The 19,453-nt window shown below is 42.0% G+C and overlaps 1 protein-coding gene across 1 annotated transcript in view; it reads left to right on the forward strand.

The window, feature by feature from the left end:
- Positions 1 to 15,833: 15,833 nt before the first annotated feature.
- The window catches only part of LOC115207754 (cyclin-dependent kinase 18), a 65,817-nt gene continuing 62,197 nt past the window's right edge, over positions 15,834 to 19,453 (forward strand). The window contains exon 1 of the mRNA XM_029775215.1: positions 15,834 to 16,087. The gene's annotated coding sequence lies outside the window, so the exon portion shown is untranslated. The remainder of the gene's footprint in view (positions 16,088 to 19,453) is intronic.

Genomic DNA, 19,453 nt, shown 5'->3' on the forward strand with positions numbered 1-19,453 from the left:
GTTATTTTTAACCTTAGGACAAGGGGAGTATACAGAATGTTAAGACTACACAAGAGCTAGACTCACTCCAATTCGCATACCGCCCCAACAGATCCACAGATGATGCAATCTCAATCGCACTCCACACTGCCCTTTCCCACCTGGGCAAAAGGAACACCTATGTGAGAATGCTGTTCATTGACTACAGGTCAGCGTTCAACACCATAGTGCCTATGAAGCTCATCACTAAGCTAAGGACCCTGGGACTAAACACCTCCCTCTGCAACTGGGTCCTGGACTTCCTGACGGGCCACCCCAGGTGGTAAGGGTAGGCAACAACACGTCTGTCATTTGAATCCTCAACACTGGGGCCCCTCAGAGGTGTGTGCTTAGTCCCCTCCTGTACTCCCTGTTCACCCACGACTGCGTTGCCAAACACGACTCCAACACCATCATTAAGTTTGCTGACGACACAACAGTGGTAGGGTTGATCACCGACAACAATGAGACAGCCTATAGGGAGGAGGTCAGAGAACTGTCAGTGCCATGCCAGGACAACAACCTCTCCCTCAATGTGAGCAAGACAAAAGAGCGGATCGTGGGCTACAGGAAAAGGCGGGCCGAACAGGCCCCCATTAAGATCGACGGGGCTGTAGTGGAGCGGGTTGAGAGTTTCAAGTTCCTTGGTGTCCACATCATCGACAAACTATCATGGTCCAAACACACAAAGACAGTCGTGAAGAGGGCACGACAAAACCTTTTCCCCTTCAGGAGACTGAAAAGATTTTGCATGGGTGCCCAGATTCTCCAAAATTTCTATAGCTACACCATCGAGAGCATCCTAACTGGTTGCATCACCACCTGGTATGGCAACTGCTCAGCATCTGACCGTAAGGCACTAGGTGCTCCTCTACTGGTCTTCTACTTACCTCTTTAAATGAAGAATCTGTATCTATGACAAAGAGGAGTGTACAGGGTCCCAGAGGACACAGTGACACACTGCGCACAATCTCCTTTTGAACCAGCTCGACGGTGTTTTCTATAGGGCTGTATCGCCACAAGCCTGGTGTATCGACCACAGTGACCTGCCCCCTAACACATTCCCTTGTCCCTTAACAAACTGGGCAGTTCTCTACAGTATTGCGTAGTGAAATTGAATGCTTCACAGGATGCTGTTTCCTACAGCACTCTTCCTACCATACCTGGAGCCTAGAACCACAATACTCAGCTCTGAGAGATGAGCAATATCACCTGAACAAGGGAGGGAGTAGACCAAAAAGAACATTCGTTTTAGATCGTTGAACTTCAAATCAAATCAAACTTTATTTGTCACATGCGCCGAATACAACAAGTGTAGACTTTACCGTAAAATGCTTACCAAAATATTTACCAAGTAGACTAAAATTAAAAGTAATAATAAAAAGTAAGACAATAAGAATAACAATAACGAGGCTATATACAGGGGGCACCGGTACCGAGTCAAATTGTCCGGTGGCGATTTTATTAATTGTTCAGCAGTCTTATGGCTTGGGGGTAGAAGCTGTTGAGCCTTCTGGAGCCTTTTGGTCCTAGACTTGGCGCTCCGCTACTGCTTGCCGTGCGGTAGCAGAGAAAACAGTATATAACTTGCAAATCAGTATCAGTCAGATAAATATCTGATTCAATAAAATAAACATTTTTTGTTGACATAAATGTCTCACCGCCTGATCTGGTTTGCATCCTCTTCCACCACTCATTTGATCTTTTGTTTTCTTCTTCCTTTTTCTCTTCAACTTCCTGTGAAATCGTTCTGTCGATTTCATAATGTTGGCCTCTGTTTCTTTCCACCATCTTTTTTATCTTCTTGAGCAGCTTTGTGACTTGAGTGCCATTACCGCTTTTCTGATTGTTGAAGACCTGACACCTTTTCCCACTTTTCTTTTAGAGCCACGGAAGTGCCTCCCCTTTACTGTCAACATACTGCTCAATGGATGTCAGCTCGTCTCCTTTAGTGAACAGCACTATTGTGTGACTCCAGACTCTCTCACTGAAAAGCTCCAAGTGCTCCTCTGCTACTCTTCAGAATTTCTCATCAATGAATAGAAGGAAAGTATGGAGTCCTAGAGTACCCCGAGACACACTGCACACAATGTCTATTTTCACAGTGACCTGCCTCCCTGCTACTCTTCCCTTTCTCTCACACACATAAGTGTTGCCCCTGAGTTAAAGGTTGAGCCTGTGTTAAAAGCCTCTCTGCCGAGGATGGTGTTTCCTGACTAACTCTTCCCAACTTGTCTTGTCCCCAGCAGCACAATCTTCAGTTCTGATGACAAAAGGAGAGACGGAAATGATTTACATAAATCTCACAAAATAAACTATAAGAATAGTTTCATAAATCAAGTAATCTCATTTACAAATGTTAAGATACTTTAGGACACATTTTCTCACGACCTCTACAGGCCAGAATGCTGAATAAAATTATACTTGACCAGTTGTCTGTTTGGTTGGTCCTTTTGCAGGTAGAAATGTGAGACAAAATATCCACAGATTAGTGTAATCAACTCGACCTTAAGTATGCTGGTCTGTATAGCATTTGTATTTCCAGTTTTTATTTTCAATACTGTTGCAAATCAAACGTGACAAACACTTGAATAATATGGCTGAGCCTAACTGAACGGCAAACACTTCCAGCTGATTGCAAGGAAATGTGCTTCAGTCGACTACATTCAGTTACATTTGATTATTGTTTACACATTGTGTCAACAGATTGAAAATGCAAGTGACAGAACTTTCCTGCGCCACAAACAGTCGGGTTAACAACGCTCTCCACCTCCTACCGTCAAAAGGACCAACAGCATGTTCAACTGGCAAAGTAAGTATAAATATACTTTTATTCAACATTCTGCCTTGAAGAGACTATTTCATCTTTTTTACAGCGACTTCTTTAAGACTGATATTCATGTAGTAACCATGGTAACAGTCTGATGTTTAAGCAACTCCATACTCTTTCACTGTTCTACAAAAAACAGTCTTTGTCTTGATCATTACTGAGATTGGGGGAATTCCATCCTCTGTCAGCCAATGATCTATCTACAGTGACTTCAGAAAGTATTCACACCTCTTGACCATTTCCACATTTTGTTATGTTACAATCTGAATTTAAACCGGATTAAATTTAGATTTTTTGTCACTGTTCTACACACAATACCACATAATGTCAAATAAATGATTTTAAAAAATAGCGAAATGTTTACAAATTCATTTAAAAGGAAAAGCTGAAATGTCTTGAGTCAATAAGTATTCAAGGACTTTGTTACGGCAAGCCTAAATAAGTTCAGGAGTAAAACGTTGCTTAACAAGTCACATATTAAGTTGCATGGACTCACTCTGTGTGCAATAATAGTGTTTAACATGATTTTTGAATGACTACTTCATCTCTGTACCCCACACATACAATTATCTGTAAGGTCCCTCAGTCAATAAGTTAATTTCAAACACAGATTCAACCACAAAGACCAGGGAGGTTTTCCAATGTTTCCCAAAGGCTACATATTTGTAGATGGGTAAAAATAAAATAAAAAGCAGACATTGAATACCCCTTTGAGCGGTGAAGTTATTAATTACACTTTGGACGGTGTATCAATACACCCAGTCACTACAAAGACACAGGCTCAGGGATTTCACCATGAGGCCAATGGTGACTTTAAAACAGTTACATAGTTTAATGGCTGTGATAGGAAAAAACTGAAGATGGATCAATAACATTGTAGTTATTCCACAATACTAACCTAATTGACAGAGTGAAAAGAAGAAAGCCTGTAGAGAATAAAAATATTATGTTTGCAACCAGGCACTAAAGTAATATTGCAAAAAATGTGGCAAAGCAATTAACTTTTTGTCATGAATACAAAATGTTATGTTTGGGGCAAATCCAATACAATATATTACTGAGTACCAGTCTCCATATTTTCAAGCATAGTGGTGGCTGCATCATGTTATGGGTATGCTTGTAATCGTTAAGGACTGAGGATTTGTTCAGGATAAAAACGAAACAGAATGGAACTAAGCACCGGAGAAAATCCTATAGGAAAACCTGGTTCAGTTTACACCAGACACTGGAAGATTAATTCACCTTTCAGCAGGACAATAACCAAAAACACAATGCCAAATCAACACTGGAGTTGCTTACCAAGACAACATTGAGTGTTCCTGAGTGGCCTGGTTACAGTTTTGACTTGAAAATCTATGACAAGACTTGAAAATGGTTGTCTATATAATCAACAACCGATTTGACAGAGCTTGAAGAATTTAGAAATGAATAAATGGGCAAATGTTGCACAGTCCATTTGTGAAAAGCTCTTAGAGACTTACCAAGAAAGACTCACAGCTATAACTGCTGCCTAAGGTGCTTCTACAAAGTCTTGACTCAGGGGTGTGAACATATGTAAATTAGATATTTCTGTATTTCATTTTCAATCCATTTTCAATAAAATCGCCTGCATATAAGTTACCCTTGTTTATTGAGGTGACAGGACATGTGTGCCCATTGACTAATTGGAACGTTATCTCAGGCTGAATGATACTGGAGATACTTCAGTAGTGGAATGGTTAGTTGTCTGGTTGTGAAGGAGAGTCTGTGAATGGGCTGTCACAAACAGACCTGCCCTTAGATCTTTCCAATGCCTAATTGACCTGTGGGTGGAGTTTTTATGTTGAATGTGGCAAAAATCTTGCAGGTTATTATTCCTTCATATTCCTTTAGAAGTCGGGTAGGATGATAACGTGGCCGATAATAACTGTGGGTGGTTGGCTGTGATTACGGTCTAGGGCAAGCCTAGAAGGAGATAAGGAGAGTGACAGAATTGGTGAGGGTGACCTCAGGATAACTAGAGCTAACTTGGAGTGTAGGTCATAGACTACGACTAAGAAGCGTTAAAGTTTTTGCCAACTCTGTTAAACATCAACTCTGTCAGAGTGCTGAAAGATCTGATAGAATGTTTTTATGTTATGTTTTATGTTGTGTTTTATGTTATGTTTTATGTTATGTTTTATGTTATGTTTTTATTAATAATGTTCCATATTTTAATTATGTTTGTATTGAACTTTTGTTTTTAGAGGCAAAAACAAGTCTGTTTTGAGTATGTGTTGTCAACTCCATCACTGATGGCTAACCTCCATAGAATGGTAATCACCATTCAGCAACATGTGCTTAAACAATGGAACTATTTGCTGTGCTAGACCTAAGGGACAATGTTCGCTTTATAAATGTTTTTTTATGGTCTAAATCTAAAAAAACATGACAAAATGCTAACACATTTGGCCCTGGAGCCTTTAATAGTGCTAAAATAAAATAAAAATACGTTTGGAGATTTTTATTACATATTTCAATAATCTAATGTTATAATTAAACAATCAATGCCTTTAAACACTTTGGAAAATAATTGTAAAAATGAAATACCCTTTCTGGTGCCTGACAGAGTTGACATAAATAGCCCCAATTTTATTTTAATGGTTGTTCCTTTACATGGTGTGATAGCGGATACTTCGGTCTATCAAAATATATATTTCTAATTTTGTTAAGACAAATATTTGCGATTGTACCTTCTTTCAAGAATCCCTGAGCTCTAAAACAGCAATATTTTCTCTCTGTCTCATTGCAAAATAGCATGAGATTGGCTATAAAACTGCACATTTTCCCCTTTGCCCCATGGCAGCAGAAAATATATATACAAAAATAAACACAAATAATAATTGTTCTTTTTTTGTGTTGGGGGGGCTTGCTCGAACCTTGCGAAACTGCACTAAACCACTGATGTTCATAATACAATCTGTATGAGGAGCTAATTGATTAAAAACTTTAAAAGATGATAGCTCTGCATTATAAGAAAATAAGTAAAGCACAGGTTAATATTCATTTGACAGGTTTGCAAAAATGATCTTCCTTTGTGTTGCTTCAAGTGAAGGAAGGTATGAAAGATACAGCGCCAAGTTCATTTCTCCTTCATAGCCACAAGATACAGGTTTAACCAGTCAAATGAGAGGAGTCTCTCATGAAAAGATACTGTACCTATGCCTGTGACATATAACTAGAAATACGAACGCACACCTGATAGACATAGACTAGTCAATAGAAAAAACTGTGAAAGAAATGTATTCTTTTTTTATCACAATGACTTTGCTGGAGTTCCTATCCTGAGTGGTCTCTTCTGTACTACTCTGAGAGAGACATGCCTTTAATCTGACATCTAGTGATACAAACACGGCAAAACCACTAACTGGGGAAAAAAGTGTTATTCTGTCTCCCTCTCTTTTTATCTATAGCTAAACACAAAGATAAAATGACCAGGTTGACAATTTTAGGATGTCTCTGAAATCTTAAGAAAAAACTCTTCACTGGTCAGTAAAAGCTTGCGCTTGGTAAATAAGATTCTTGAGTTCAAAACTTGAGCTCCAAACTGAAATAGACTTTCCTCGGGCTGTGAGAAGGTTAAATGGGTAAACATTGTCACCTTCTGGTGTGTTGGGGAAGTACACAGTATGAAGTCCCTCTTCTAAGTCCCCCTTCTGTAATTACATTTGGCTCATTTGGCAAAAACTAATTGTGAGCTGCGGTTAGAAGGCCACATACATTATTGCAATGCTGATCTACTGATTATTTTGTGAATTTGAGTCTTTTTCACACTTTTGAGCTATATTCTTGTTAGTATGTCAACTGAACATTTGAGGCTTCATGTGTGTTCTATTCCTTCCTTCCTTCCCTCCCTCCCTCCCTCCTTCCATCTCTGTAAAGTCAGTCTTACCTGCTGGGCTTGTGGCAAGCGGACTTGTTGGTAGAGCAGAAAAAAGAGAAGAAGAGAGGTGGGAGGAAGGAAGAGGCAGAGCGGAGAGGGGGAGGAAGGGAGAGGCAGAGCGGAGAGGGGGAGGAAGGGGAAGGAGGTGGAATGCGGAGATGAGGGAGGCCTAAGACCATTGAGGCTAGAAGGAGAGAGCTGTCTTGATAAAAGACAATGTGTCACTTACATATGCAACACGCCACGCTCATGAGTTGTTTAAAACAACAGGGTTACAGGGTGTAGGCCTATGTTCTATACAGCCATGCTGAACAGAACACGCTATAACACGCATAAATTACACGCTTGTTAGGGCTAAGACTGTTAGCCCTCAGAGGTGTGAAATAACGTGTATGACTGGGAGATGTTAGGCTTTCAGCTTTAAGCCAGAAAGGAGGGGAAAGAACAAGCACAAAAGGTAATAATTTTAATCAAAGTATTTCCTTACATCTTTTGGGGTATTCATGTACCTTTCTCCATATAATAAGGATGGATTACATAACATTTAAATAGTGCTTTTCACATGGTTTTCCAAGTACCTAACCTGAGTGATGCACGGCAGCCATTTTGTGCTAGAATGGGTCATGTATCTACCTGCTCCTCTCTGAATATTGTGGATGGGCGGATGATGGATGAGAGTAAGCAGCAAGCTCCACGAGCTCCTTGACCCTTACCTTTAACATTCGGAATGAATACTTAAACTTAACCTTCAAAATCTCTCTGCCTCTCCCTCTCTGCCTCTCCCTCTCTGCCTCTCCCTCTCTGCCTCTCCCTCTCTCTCTCTACATTGCTCTTTAAACCCACATCTCTCTGGTTGAGGAAAGGTCCATTCTCTCTCCTCTTCCTCTCTGTCTTCTATAGCGCATCTGGATTGCATAATTCAAAAAGCTATTTTATCACTGAGAATTGAATTTGTTTGAATGGGGCAGACTGAATGACACACACACACACACACACACACACACACACACACACACACACACACACACACACACACACACACACACACACACACACACACACACACACACACACACGCACACACACATCAATAAAGTGTTTGAAGACCCTGAGATATCTGAAAGGGAATGGTATTATATCACCATAATATTAAATATAGACTAGTCAATGCACAAAACTGTGGAACAAATGTATTTTGGTAATGTCTAGATTATTTTTTAACAACAATGACTTTGCTAAAATCCCATTTATTTAGGAAGGAAGGAATAGGCAAAACAGTTCCTATCCTGAGTGGTCTCTTCTGTACTGGTCCGAGAGAGACATGCCTCTGGTCTGACATCTAGTGGCACAGACACAGCAAAACTATTAACTGGAGAATTGTTTTATTTATTATGTCTTCTGCACTCTTTTTCTATAGCTAAACACAAAGATAAAATTACCAGATTGACCTTTTTAGAATGTATCTGAATTTTAGGAGATTAACCTTAACTGGTCAGTAGTGCTATGTAAAGTAGATTCTTGAGCAGAGCTCCAAACTGAAATAGACTTTTCTCAGGCTGTAAGAAGGTTAAATGGGTAAACATTGCTACCTTCTGGTGTGTTGGGGAAGTACACAGTATGAGGTCCCCCTTCTAAGTCCCCCCTTTGTAATTCTATTTGGCTAATTTGGCAAACAATTATTGTGGAATGTGGTAAGAAGATTACTTCATTTATTGCAATACTGATCAACGGATTATTCCCCCCCCCCCCTCCCAGCTCTCTACCTCTCTGTCGCAGCTGGCAGGGACAGCCCCGGTCCAAACATAACCAGAAACCCAGAGAGAACACGTCTTATACAGTCAGTTATGATAATTAATGGTAATAACCCGAGTCTCCAGCATATCAAATTGTCAGTTCTCCCAATTAATGTCACCTCTCTGGGAGTACATTTAGCAGGCAGAGGAAAGAACAGTCACCTGTTTTGGCAACCTGAGCCTCACCACAGCAGACAGAGAGAGAGATGTTTACCTACACCTGAAAACCTACCAAACAATGATTTACATGACTTTAACTTAAACCTATCCTATGCATTATATAATATTTGTGTATGATGATACGTTATGCAATAGAGCTTGTCAGTAAGGAACCATAGAACAGGTTAAGATTTAATCCATTGTTGAGGCTCTTGTAGGTACACACTGAAGCCATGTTAAAGTGAGGGAGTTGAAAAGAGTTGCAGAGTTTGAGGGGAATCTATAGATCAGATCTTTACTGGCCACATGTCCAAATACCTCCATGCCTCCACTCAGTTACACAACTCAACCAAACTGGACTCAGGGGTAGACGTAACAGAGTAAACGTAAATCCGAGACACTCCAGTTGGTATGATATGTTACGTTTCGTATGGTATGTATTAATTTGTGGATGTCCATCATCCATTTAGTATGCTATGTTCCAAATAAAAATGTCTATGATATGTTAACGAATTCCAATTTGTTGTGGCTAATGTTAGCTAGGTGGCTAGGTGGCTAACGCTATTACAAACCATTCTGGATTAATGCCTAAACTTAACGGTGGAGTTATTTTTGTTTTTATCCTATCCCAAACCTTAACCTTTAACATAACCATTCTGAATGAATGCTTGAACTTAACCTTTGAAATCTGACATTATGGACAAACGTCAGATTTTGCAGTGAGACTGTGAGAGCTTGTTGCTCTCCGTCTGAGGATGGGTCCATTCTCTCACATTTCCCCCCTTTCATCTCTGTCTTCTAAAGCCTCTCTCTCTGGATAGCATAATTAAAAGAGCCATTTTATCACTGAGAATTGAATTTGTATGAATGGGGCAGACTGAATGACACACACACACACACACACACACACACACACACACACACACACACACACACACACTTGTCTTGTATTACTAACAGTCTTGTATAACTAACACAATTCAGTCCCATTCAAAATCCTATTTTCCCTAACCCCTAAACCTAACCCAAACCTTAACCCTAACCCCAAAACTTAACCCTGACCCTAAACCTAACCCTAGCTCCTAGCTCCTAACCCTTCCATAACCATTAACCTAATTCTAAACTTAACCCTAAACCCCTAGAAATAGCATTTGACCTTGTGGGGACTAACAAAATGTCCCCAGTTTAAGTTTGTTTACTATTCTTGTGAGAACTTCTGGTCCCAACAAATATAGTTAAATGCATCCACACACACACACACGCACACGTACGCACGCACGCATGCACGCACACACACACACACAGGAATAATTGCCTCTGCGATCTTCCCTCTAGTCTTTGGTGTCACCATCACCAAATGGACAATAAAATAATAGTCTACAGTGTGGTTCTCTAGTATGTGGCTGACAGAGAGTTACACTATTGTGTAAATAGACAATATTTTAAACAGACAGTGAATACATTATTACCTGTCAATACTGTATAATCATATTGAGAAACCCCTACAAAAATGTACATTAATTATAATCCACAATTCCTTTTGGTGCAGGATTATTTTCCTGCTGTAGCAAACTGGCTCAAATTAAGATCCTACATCTGTAATTGGTCTAGGCTGGAGGGTTCCTTCCTCTGAGATTCATGTGATGCTAGTCATCTGCCCCTGCTTACCAAAAGTGTGTGTGTGTGTGTGTGTGTGTGTGTGTGTGTGTGTGTGTGAAGCAGGAGACAGTTAACTCTACTGTATATGTTGAAATATAGTCAGTTGATGGTGAGACTCTCCTCCCACACTCAGAACTCAAAGTCCTCTGAGTAACCCATGTGCAAACCACAATATTGCAGGTTAGTTTGCATTCATGTGTGCATGTTTGTGCATGTTTGTGCATGGATGTGTGTGAGAACGTGTGAGTGTGATCTCCAAAGGAACGTGTGTGCAACAACCCATTCTGGTCTTGAAACTGTATCCATCAGAAATCCTACTGGACATGAGCTCTTTACAGGCTATCCAACTGGTCCAGTTGACTTGGTTGGTTCAAAGTGTTGGATTCAGCTCCTGCATTGGGCACACACAGTATATTGATTATACTGATTTCTGTCGCCAAAATATGACGACACAAACACACACAGATTGTCCCCTCTCCTCTGCATACATTGGACCATTAAAATACCTGAGCAGAGAGAGAGAGAGAGAGAGAGAGAGAGAGAGAGAGAGAGAGAGACTCAGCTCCATGTCCTGCTCTCTGTTTGTTTATTAAATAGTAAAACACCACTTTGGTGCCAGCATCTCCCTGGAATAGATTTACATTTACTGTTATGTTCTTCTCCTAACCCAGCACTCTGTGTGTTTGTGTATGTTTCTGTGTGTGTGTACACTCTGTAATGAAGGACACGGCCAATCTAATCAGTCTGAAGAATGTTCCAGGCTGAGCTTCTGGCAGTTGTTCCATGCTGGAATAGATTTACATTTTCTGTTATGTTCATCTCCTCATCCAGCACTGTGTGTGTGTGTGCGTGCGTGCGTGTGTGTGTCCGTGAGAGAGACTACATTTCAGCCATGTGTTCATTTGTGTTTCAATGGATTTTGCTGTTGTAAATACAGTATAAGACCACATTATCGATCCTAATTCTATTATGTTATTTATATGAACTAACAATGGTGATTCTAAATAGAGAATATAATGGACTATTCTGGGATAGAGAGCTGCTTTAAGAGCCGCCCTTCCGGCCCTAATAATTATATAATGAGCATAACCTTCTTACTGCTCTAACGACAACCTTAGCAAACAAGATGGAGATGGATTGCTGCGATTTTCTGTAAGGTACATTATTATTCGCATCAGATCCATCAATATCAGGAAACTGAGACCCTGAGATGACTTGGGTTTCCTAGGCTGTGCACACATCATATTTAATGCAAGATCATACCTGTGCATTTAATTTGGCTGTGTCTCAAGTCAAATGACACCTTATTCCCCGGGGGAAGTAATGCACTATATGAGGTATAGGTTGTCATGGCAGATTTTCCCTTTGTGACCCACTACCTGTGGTGGAAAGGTGTTGAAAAAGACACCTCCCCCAGAGAGGGTCAGATAGGCCCTGAGTGATCAGAGAAGGTGTTGGGAGCTAAGGTGGCTGTGGAGGATAAAATGAGATTAGGTCGTTAAGGTGGAAGGTTTCACTGCTAACCTACAAAGCATTACATGGGCTTGCTCCTACCTATCTTTCCGATTTGGTCCTGCCGTACATACCTACACATACGCTACGGTCACAAGACGCAGGCCTCCTAATTGTTCCTAGAATTTCTAAGCAAACAGCTGGAGGCAGGGCTTTCTCCTATAGAGCTCCATTTTTATGGAATAGTCTGCCTACATTTACATTTTAGTCAGTTAGCAGACGCTCTTATCCAGAGCGACTTACAATAGTGAATTCATACATTTCATACATTTTTTCTCCGTACTGGTCCCCTGTGGGAATCGAACCCACAACCCTGGCGTTGCAAACACCATGCTCTATCAACTGAGCCACACGCCTACCCATGTGAGAGACGCAGACTCAGTCTCAACCTTTAAGTCTTTACTGAAGACACATCTCTTCAGTAGGTCCTATGATTAAGTGTAGTCTGGCCCAGCGGTGTGAAGGTGAACGGAAAGGCTGGAGCAACGAACCGCCCTTGCTGTCTCTGCCTGGCCGGTTTCCCCTCTTTCCACTGGGATTCTCTGCCTCTACCCCATTACAGGGGCTGAGTCACTGGCTTACTGGTGTTCTTCCATGCCGTCCCTGGGAGGGGTGCGTCACTTGAGTGGGTTGAGTCACTGACGTGGTCTTCCTGTCTGGGTTGGCGCCCCCCCTTGGGTTGTGCCGTGGCAGAGATCTTTGTGGGCTATACTCGGCCTTGTCCCGGGATGGTATGTTGGTGGTTGGAGATATCCCTCTAGTGGTGTGGGGGCTGTGCTTTGGCAAAGTGGGTGGGGTTATATCCTACCTGTTTGGCCCTGTCTTGGGGTTTCATTGGATGGGGCCACAGTGTCTCCTGACCCCTCCTGTCTCAGCCTCCAGTATTTATGCTGCAGTAGTTTATGTGTCGTGGGGCTAGGGTCAGTCTGTCACATCTGGAGTATTTCTCTTGTCTTTTCCGGTGTCCTGTGTGAATTTAAATATGCTCTCTCTAATTCTCTCTTTCTCTCTTTCTCTCTCTCGGAGGACCTGAGCCCTAGGACCATGCCTCAGGACTACCTGGCTTGATGACTCCTTGCTGTCCCCAGTTCACCTGGCCGTGCTGCTGCTCCAGTTCCAACTGTTCTGCCTGCAGCTATGGAACCCTGACCTGTTCACCGGACGTGCTACCTGTCCCAGACCTGCTGTCCCAGACCTGCTGGAACCCTGACCTGTTCACCGGACGTGCTACCTGTCCCAGACCTGCTGTTTTCAACTCTCTAGAGACAGCAGGAGCGGTAGAGATACTCTCAAAGATCGGCTATGAAAAAGCCAACTGACACTTACTCTTGTGTTACTGACTTGTTGCACCCTCGACAACTACTATGATTATTATTATTTGACCATGCTGGTAATTTATGAACATTTGAACATCTTGGCCATGAGCTGTTATAATCTCCACCCGGCACAGCCAGAAGAGTACTGGCCACCCCTCATAGCCTGGTTCCTCTCTAGGTTTCTTCCTAGGTTTTGGCCTTTCTAGGGAGTTTTTCCTAGCCACCGTGCTTCTACACCTGCATTGCTTGCTGTTTGGGGTTTTAGGCTGGGTTTCTGTACAGCACTTTGAGATATCAGCTGATGTAAGAAGGGCTATATAAATACATTTGATTTGAAGGTGGGATAGTTGAGAGATGGTTGTGTTGATAATTCACCAGCAGAGGCGACATAACAACGCACCGATGCAGATCAGTTATGTAGAACATGAAAACATAACGAAAATAGCCACTGACATTCTTACTTACTGTAGGTAGACAGGAGAGGAGAGGAAGAAAACAGGACTTCTGTCCTTCTTTCCCCCTCTCTCTCTCCCTTCCTTCCAGACAGTCTTGCCTATGGGGACTGTTGCTAGTTACATTTGGAGGGATTTGTGTTAATTCCACTGCAAGCCAATAATACAATTAATCCTATAAGCATCCAATCATCAGCGGGCCTTTGTTACCCTACTTCCTGTTTCCCGGCCTCATTCCGGCCCGGCACTCTGATCCTGACATCTGAACCCTCAGCACCATTGCCATCAGTTACAAAACAAGCTTATGCACTGCAAAGACCACTGTTCACACCGGTACACCTCCATTGAGAGGTTCAACACGTCCCCGAGTTATTCAATACTTTCATGTCTGAATGTCTTTTAAATGTTGTTGGTTGGTTGTCCAATAGACAGCACCAGGCAAATATAGACAGAGGCAGGCACAGAAGAGTAGTCCTGTGTTGGCATCCAACATCTGTGGCCATGTGGGCATCACCATGCCAATGGAATGCAGACAAGCCTGAATCAGATGCTGGGAGAGTAGTTCATGTCTGTCTGAGGAATGTTCACTTCTACGTTAAAGCAATATGAGCTCTACAGATAACATTTAGAATTGTATTTTTCCTTGCTCTCCGTTCAAGGTCAGGTTTGGTGACCACTCACGGTTCTACAGACATAGTGAATGATTGTATGTCTCCTTTCAGTGGCCTTGTAAGTCATGATCACAATACAGCCTTACTGTCCTAACGGTCATGTATGACCATTCACATTAGCCAGCTAAGCTGAAGCCTAGATGTTAAGGTTTTAAGGGTTAACCTGGGTATTCAGGTGTCGGGGAAGGTTACTCATAAGGTGAGGATTGCTCAGGGAACTACCCCTGCTACATTCACATGTCACTGAGTTCACCACTCAACACTCATAGATGCTGACTCACACACAGTCACACACACACTGCTGAAATGGGCTGTAGTGGAGCAGGTCGAGAGTTTCAAGTTCCTTGGTGTCCACATCACCAGTGAACTATCATGGTCCAAACACACCAAGACAGTTGTGAAGAAGGCAAGACAAAACCTTTTCCCCCTCAGGAGACTGAAAGGATTTAGTATGGGTCCCCAGATCCTCAAAAAGTTCTACGGCTGCACCATTGAGAGCATTCTTACCAGTTGCATCACTTCCTGGTATGGCAACTGCTCGGCATCTGACCGTAAGGCGCTACAGAGGGTAGTGCGAACGGCCCAGTACGTCACTGGGGCCAAGCTTCCTGCCATCCAGGACCTATATAATAGGCGTTGTCAGAGGAAAGCCACTCCAGTCACCCAAGTCATAGACTGTTTTCTCTGCTACTGCACGGCAAGCGGTACCGGAGCACCAAGTCCAGGACCAAAAGGCTCCTTATCAGCTTCTACGCCCAAGCCATAAGACTGCTGAACAATTCATAAAATGGCCACCGGACTATTACATTGACCCCCCCCCCCCCCCCCCCATTTGTCCTGTACACTGGTGCTACTTGCTGTTTATTATATATGCATAGTCACTTCACCCTTACCTACATGTACAAATTACCTCAACTAACCTGTACCCCTGCACACTGACTTGGTAGCGGTGCCCCCTGTATATAACCTCGTTATTGTTATTCTTATTGTGTTACTTTTTATAATTTTTTTATTACATTTTTTACTTTAGTTTATTTGGTAAATATTTTCTTTACTCTTCTTGAACTGCACTGTTGGTTAAGGGATTGTAAGTAAGCATTTCATGGTAAGGTCTACACTTCTTGTATTCGGCGCATGTGATAAATAAAGTTTGATTCGAAATGGCTCTTCTAGATGCTATGTCATTACAACTATCCCCAGTTCAAACATCACCAGTCAACTGTCACCATGTTCAAATAGTTCTCTCTCCTGTCACACGCACGTGCACGTACACACGCACGCACGCACGCACACACATACACACTAGGAGGCATATTGCATTAGCTGATTAAAGTGAGATTCATGTCAACACTGCAGGGCTGGCTGAGGAAGGCTTGTGCTATGCTGAGCTGTGATTGGCTGTTGCTATAACAATGAGGGAGGGGGAGAAAGAGGTAGGGGGGCGGAGAGAGAGGCTGATTATAAAACCCTCCATATAGCTCTCTCTTTTCCTCTGGGGATTTTCTCTTCAGTTTTTCTTTTTCTTTTTTCTTTTTTCAGGCAGCGGAGTGATTGCATGCAGGAGGACAGAGGGGTTGAGTCGTGCGCTGTCAGAGGGGAAGACTGGAGTTGTTGTCTCTCTACCATTCTCTCTCTGTTTCTCCCTCTGGTCTGCGTCTTCTGCCTGCTCCGTCAGAATAACATTAAGACACACAGACACACCTGGGAAGTCTTTGGACACCGTGAACAGAAGGAGAGAGGCTTCTGTTTCCTTTCGCGGACAACCTCTTCACTCCTGTAAGTACAACTGTTGCTGCTTTCTGTCTTTATCACTCAATATCTTTCTCTGTACATCTCTCTCTCGCTCTCTTTGTATCTACTTCTGTCTCCTTACTTTGTCTTTCTATTTATACCCCCTCTCTCACCCCTTCCCTCCTCCTCTGGGATCAGCACAATCACAATCATCCTGACTATGATTGATCAGAACTAAAAAGGTGACATCAGGTTTCGACTGACCCTGGGACAGTTCTAAGGGCATCTAATCTACTGTGCTATGGATCATGCTCTGTTTTACATATCTGGAACTTTGTGTGTTTCAGTTAATCCTAGTCACTCTGTGTTTGACTCCCGCAGTATTTTATTGTCAAATGTTATTGTGAGAAATGACTAACTGTGTTTGTGTGTGTGTGTGTGTGTGTGTGTGTGTGTGTGTGTGTGTGTGTGTGTGTGTGTGTGTGTGTGTGTGTGTGTGCGTGTGTGTGTGTGTGTATACAGTGAGTTCAAAAAGTATTGGGACAGTGACACATTTTCTTATTGGCTCTGTACTTGAGCACTTTGGAACGATACAATGACTATGAAGTTAAAGTGCAGACTGTCAGTTTTAATTTGAGGGTATTTTCAGCAATATCGGGAGAACTGTTTAGAAATTATAGCACTTTTTGTACATAGTCCCTTCATTTTAGGGGACCAAAAGTATTGTGTTCACTTACACAGTAAAGTACCAGTCAGAAGTTTGGACACACCTACTGAAGGGTTTTTCTTTATTTTTACTATTTTCTACATTGTAGAATAATAGTGAAGACATCAAAACTATGAAATAACACATGGAATCCTGTAGTAACCAAGTGTTAACCTGTTATGGATAGGGGGCAGTATTTTCACGGCCGGATAAAAAACGTACCCGATTTAATCTGATTATTACTCCTGCCCAGAAACTGCATATATGCATATAATTATTAGCTTTGGATAGAAAACACTCCAAAGTTTCTAAAACTGTTTGAATGGTGTCTGTGAGTATAACAGAACTCATTTGGCAGGCCAAAACCTGAGAAGATTCTGTACAGGAAGTACCCTGTCTGACCATTTCTTGGCCGCCTTGATCATCTCTATCCAAAACAGGGGATCTCTGCTGTTACGTGACACTTCCTACGGCTCCCATGGGCTCTCAGAAGGCGGCAAAAAGCTGAATGGTTGCTTTGCAGGCCCTGGCTGAAAAACATTAGCGTGTTTGGATAGTGGTCGGTCACAGTACTATGAGACTGAGGCGCGTGCACGAGTCGACTCCATGTTTACTTTCTCTCTCTTTGTACTAAAACACGGTTTCCCGGTCGGAATATTATCGCTTTTTTACGAGAAAAATTGCATAAAAATTGATTTTTAAACAGCGGTTGACATGCTTCGAAGTACGGTAATGGAATATTTAGAATTTTTTTTGTCACGAAACGCGTCGGGCGCGTAACCCTTCGTCACCCTTGGATAGTGTCTTGAACGCACGAACAAAACACCGCTATTTGGATATAACTATGGATTATTTTGAACCAAACCAACATTTGTTATTGAAGTAGAAGTCCTGGGAGTGCAATCTGACGAAGAACAGCAAAGGTAATAACATTTTTCTTATAGTAAATCTGACTTTGGTGAGGGCTAAACATGGTGGGTGTCTAAATGGCTAGCCCTGTGATGCCGGGCTATCTACTTAGAATATTGCAAAATGTGCTTTCACCGAAAAGCTATTTTAAAACGTTTATCGTGAGTAATTTAGTAAATTCACCGGAAGTGTTCGGTGGGAATGCTAGTTCTGAACGTCACATGCTAATGTAAAAAGCTGTTTTTTGATATAAATATGAACTTGATTGAACAAAACATGCATGTATTGTATAACATAATGTCCTAGGCGTGTCATCTGATGAAGATCATCAAAGGTTAGTGCTGCATTTAGCTGTGGTTTTGTTTTTTGTGACATTATATGCTAGCTTGAAAAATGGGTGCCTGATTATTTCTGGCTGGGTACTCTGCTGACATAATCTAATGTTTTGCTTTCGCTGTAAAGCCTTTTTGAAATCGGACAGTGTGGTTAGATAAAGGAGTCTTGTCTTTAAAATGCTGTAAAATAGTCATATGTTTGAAAAATTGAAGTTTTTGTATTTTTGAGGAATTTGTAATTCGCGCCACGCCTATCATTGGATATTGGAGCAGGTGTTCCGCTAGCGGAACGTCTAGATGTAAGAGGTTTAAACAAATCTAAATATATTTTAGATTTTAGATTCTTCAAGGTAGCCACCATTAGCCTTAATGACAGCTTTGCACACTTTTGCCATTCTCTCAACCAGCTTCATGAGGTAGTCACCTGGAATGCATTTCAACAGGTGTGCCTTGTTAAAAGTTAATTTGTGGATTTTCTTTCCTTCTTACTGTGTTTTTGCCAATCAGTTGTGTTGTGACAAGGTAGGGGTGATATACAATTTGAAGAACTTTGAAAGTTTCTTCATTGCAGTCGCAAAAACCATCAAGCGCTATGATGAAACTGGCTCTCATGAGGACCACCACAGGAAAGGAAGACTCAGAGTTACCTCTGCTGCAGAGGATAAGTTCATTAGAGTTAACTGCACCTCAGATTGCAGCCCAGATAAATGCTTCACGGAGTTCAAGTAACAGACACATCTCAACATTGACTGTTCAGAGGAGACTGCTGAAGAAATTTCTGATGAAACCACTACTAAAGGACACCAATAATAAGAAGAGACTTGCTTCGGCCAAGAAAAACGAGCAATGGACATTAGACCGGTGGAAATCTGTCCTTTGGTCTGATGAGTCCAAATTTGAGATTTTTGGTTCCAACTGCCGTGTCTTTGTTAGACGCAGAGTAGGTGCACGGATGATCTCTGCATATGTAGTTCCTAATGTGAAGCATGGAGGAGGAGGTGTGATGGTGTGGGGTGCTTTGCTGGTTACACTGTCTGTGATTTATTTAGAATTTAAGACACACTTAACCAGCATGGCTACCACAACACTCTGCAGAGATACGCCATCCCATCTGGTTTGCGCTTAGTGGGACTATCATTTGTTTTTCAACAGGACAATGACCCAAAACACTCCTCCAGGCTGTGTAAGGGCTATTTGACCAAGAAGGAGAGTGATGGAGTGCTGCAACAGATGACCTGGCCACCACAAATAACTGACCTCAACCCAATTGAGATGGTTTGGGATGAGTTGGACTGCAGAGTGAAGGCAAAGCAACCAACAAGTGCTCAGCATATGTGGGAACTCCTTCAAGACTGTTGGAAAAGCATTCCTCATGAAGCTGGTTGAGAGAATGCCAAGAGTGAGCAAAGCTGTCATCAAGGCAAAGGGTGGCTACTTTGAAGAATCTCAAATATAAAATAT

This window comes from Salmo trutta, chromosome 14 (genome assembly GCF_901001165.1).
Source record: "Salmo trutta chromosome 14, fSalTru1.1, whole genome shotgun sequence".
Classification (NCBI taxonomy): Eukaryota; Metazoa; Chordata; class Actinopteri; order Salmoniformes; family Salmonidae; genus Salmo; species Salmo trutta.